Source organism: Poecilia formosa, unplaced genomic scaffold (assembly GCF_000485575.1).
Source record: "Poecilia formosa unplaced genomic scaffold, Poecilia_formosa-5.1.2 Scaffold1051, whole genome shotgun sequence".
NCBI lineage: Eukaryota > Metazoa > Chordata > Actinopteri > Cyprinodontiformes > Poeciliidae > Poecilia > Poecilia formosa.
In genome coordinates this window covers 1-4,113 of record NW_006800990.1, presented here as the reverse complement: position 1 = coordinate 4,113, position 4,113 = coordinate 1, and the positions used below count along the sequence as shown (strand labels likewise).

Here is a 4,113-nt window from a genome sequence, read left to right as displayed (position 1 = left end):
CTTCTCACCCTCCGCGGGTGGTCTCTTTCATCCTCTGTTCCCATTATAATCTACTTTTCCACTACCCCATAATGAATGATGTGCATTAAAATCTCCACACCAAATAACATTTCCTTTCATATCTATCTCTTCAAGTTTACTTACCTCAAGCTTTTTACAAAGATTTTAAAAATTTCTAATCAACATTACCATCTCTTCCATCCATATTTCAGCTGCAGCATACTCCAAATCTCCTTTTCTTCCAATAATTTTATATGGAATACCTTCTTTAATCAGAGAGAGACACCCTCTCCCATTTCCTTCTTCTCTATCATATCTAACTGCAATATATCCATCTATTTTGAAATCCAAAAAAGGCCTCAGCCAAATTTCCTGTATACAAATTATATCAGGTTTTTCTTTTAATTCATAAATAAACTATTTAAAATGTAGCCCATTTGACAGAAGACTCCTCGCATTCCATTGTAGGATTGAGGCTATCCTTCTTGACTTGCCTGACTACACAGTTCTCTCCTTATGTCTTTCCACCGAATATTCTTTAAGACTAAGCTATGGCATGCTGCCTTCACAATAATCTGAATCCTTTCCGTTTTTGATTTCACGTCCAATGTTGCATTTGTAAGTCCTGCAATAAAAGTCACCATTTTCTGTTTTTCCTCTTCAATTTTCTTTTCAACCATTTCCATAATTCTTGAGATTACTTGCTTTTCTCCTGTTAGAAATTTCCCAGTTTGTTTCTCTTTCTCAATTACTTTACACGCTTCTGCATATGTTACTTTCTGCATAACTTTCGTTTTCTGTATAATTGATTGTAGTTTCATTACTTCGCATCCCCAAAAAGCTACACTATGCTCTCCTCCACAGCTACAGCACTTTGGTTTAACTCCAACTCCACATTTACCATATTCATGGTCTCCAGAACATCGGGCACATCTCCTTTTTCCTTTACACATTTTTGCATATGGCCAAATTCCTGACAGTTGAAGCACCTCACTGGTTTGGGCACATATTCCCTGACACTAAATCTTATCAAGCCAAAGAAAACCTCCCTTGGCATTTCTTTTGTTTGAAATTCCAACAACACAGTTTCTGTTTCACTCTTCTCTCTACCCCTTGTCATTCTTCGTGCTCCTTTTATTTCTTTGTTTCTTTCTTTCAGATTCTCAACTAAGTCCTTCATGTTAACACTCAATGGCACTCCTGTTATAATGCCTTTGCTTTCATTATTTCTTTTTTCACCCACTTTAACAACTGCTCTAACTTTGACTTCACACACCCATCCAATCTTTTTCGCCTTTTCAACCTGACCTTCAGAATTACATCCAATCAAAAGATTTCCGTCTCTCAGTATTTTAGCATGTTTAATTTCCCCAACATGTGTTTTAAGTGCTTTTGTTAGCTTAAGTTGATCAATCTTCTTGACTCCTTCTCCTTCATCAAATCTTATTATCAAATCAGGTTTTGTCTTTTTGGTGCTTCTTTCCCTTCCTCAATTCCTTCAATATCAGTGTCTTCAGTGCTTTCCTCATTTCCTTTTTCCTCTTTCTTTCAGCAGCTTGCTGCTTCTTTCCACCCTTCCCCACCAATTCCCACTCTTTATCTTCATTCTGACCACTCCTTCCTTCCTCGTCACTACAATCCATACTATTACAGTCACTTCTTTCTAAATCCAACGTCGTCACGTTCCGATTTATGTCCCATTTATCACCAAAGTTCAGATCCACAATTTTCTGTCTTCATCAAATGCCTCTTCCTCCTTTCGGGCGTCCCTTCCCCAGACCAAACAATAGGCCCCGCCCTATTTTAAAAATTCAAATCCCACAAAATCTCACAGGATTTCATACTTAGGCCTGGAGTGGTGGGTAGGATGAAAATAATACAAAAGGAGACATGACCTCAATTATTAAAAATAACCAGGATTACCATGGGCACAAAACAATGCCCTTATTTTTCAATAAACACATTTAAGATCAAATTTATATTGAAAAACTTACCATAAAACTGCTCAGAGGATAATTCAATTCAGAAGCTGGTTGCAAACAAGCCAGCAGCAAAGTGGCTGTTTGGTTGGGACAAACCACTACTTGTACACACTACACTCCTAGTAGAGACTTGTAGATGTTTTTGTGTCAACACATTATGCACAGTCAGTAATAATATTTACATACAAGTAAGAAAATGTACAGACAGGAATCACAACCCACTGCATGTAGTGCTTAATTTGAAACATGATTAACCGCCACCTAGTAATAAAATGTTCTGACCCAGAGCTTAAGGAGGGGGAGGGAAGAAGGGATGAGAGGGAGTAAAGAGGGGAAGGTTGGGATGATCGGCTGGGTGGGGGGAGGTTTGGGAGGGAGTAGGGGGAGATGAGGAGGTGATGAGGATGCAACAAACTGCCCAGATTGCACACAATGGTAAATCAACGTTGAATTATAGTCAGAATGGTTGATTTTTGGTTGAGGTCGACAACTGATGGTGGATCAACCATCAAACAATCATCCAGCTCTAGCCAAGTAACCAATGTTGAAGCTGTGTCATTGACTCAATGTTGTTTTGTGGTTGAAACCTAATGAATGAAATGCTGATGTGTGATCAACGTCTGATCAATGTTGAATCAATGTATGCTGTTTTGCCGCACCCCTTCTCCTCCTCTTCTCCTCATCAGAGCTCTGGGTCAGAGCATTTTATTAGTGAGTGGGTGTATCACATTTTAAATGTGGGTGATGATTCATTTCTGTACATTTTCTTACTTTTTCATAAAAAGTCCTGACCGTTTGTGTGTGATATATTGACACATAAACATCTACAACTTACTACAAGGAGTGGAGGGGTCCACCCCTGCTATTTATATTGAGGCGTAGATGGGGCCAGGTGAGGGGTGGGCAGTGGGGGGAAAGAGGTGTGTGTGTGTCATTGGCGAATGGAGGGAAGGGGGTTGGTCGTTTGAATGGTGGGTGGTGGTGGAGGGTGTTAATTCACAGTACTCAGCCACGCCCCTAACTCCTCCTCCAGCGGACTGAATACTGACCAGCTCTCCATCTCACGGGTCCGAAAAGCCTCTAATTCCTGGGTATTAGCGCAAATAAGAATATAGAGAACTTTTGTTTAAGCTGGGAGCAAGAAAGATTCGTCTAAGCTCTAACTACCTTCATCCAAGACGTTATGACCCGCTTCAGTCTATGATTCAGACATCGGAGTAGCCCCGCCGGTGTCCGAGCTCATAAACCACGTCTGTTCACAGTAGCTCTTCCCTGTTATTAACGTGCACTTGTTACCGGCTTAGATAATTTTAGCGACTAGGAATAAGTCACAGGGTCATTATTTATCTGAACTAAAGAACGTACGAAGCCACCTTAATTTACTAGGACCACAAACACTGGTTTTACAATAATCAGAAGAATTAAAGGCAGTATTACTCAAACCAGATGCAGAGACGATCTTGGCAGCAGAGAACTTTAACGTCCATGGATGGAGTCCTGTCTTTGTCTTGGCAGAATCCTTTTAGAATAGATCCAAAGTTGAACTGGTGAGAATCCAGTTCAACTTTGTTCTTTATCAACTGGTGGATAAAGAACTCAGTTCTTTATCCACAAAAGATCTTTGTCTACTCCCCATGTCCACTGCAGCATCGTTGTAATCCTTTGGGTTGAGCATAGGGCCGCAGTCGAATCAGAGTCCCGGGTTGTGGGTAAACGGATCTTGTTCCTTCCTTGTGCAGCGAACAGTCTCATCGTCCTGGGGTATCATCACGCAGCCCTCCATTGATTCTGCATCTCCATCTACTCAACTCAAACGCTGCAGAACAAAGAACCCCGATCCTCCTGTCTGGTGTCTTTTTATTCTTATCAGCAGCCACACACTTTCTTTCCTCACATGCGTTTTTCCTTGACGTCAACTGCCTTTTGGTTGGCCTCAACCTTTGTTTCCTTCATGCATCTCAAAAATCTCACTTCCTGTTTCTGCTTGGACAGATGATCTCATATCCATCACCATCTTGGAGACATGATGTCTGTTCTGATGACCTAATATCTTGGTCACCTCTGCTCTCCTTTTGGTTCCTCTTTTCACCTGACCTATCACCTACCATTTACCTCCAACACAACATCAGTG

General features: G+C 40.9%; 1 long non-coding RNA gene across 1 annotated transcript; it reads right to left on the bottom strand.

The window, feature by feature from the left end:
* Positions 1-295: 295 nt before the first annotated feature.
* Positions 296-1,197, bottom strand: LOC107835128 (uncharacterized). The gene is made up of 3 exons (XR_001660959.1): positions 753-1,197; positions 505-508; positions 296-372 (listed from the first exon to the last, which is right to left on the bottom strand). It is a non-coding gene; the product is annotated as an uncharacterized LOC107835128 (long non-coding RNA).
* Positions 1,198-4,113: the final 2,916 nt, after the last annotated feature.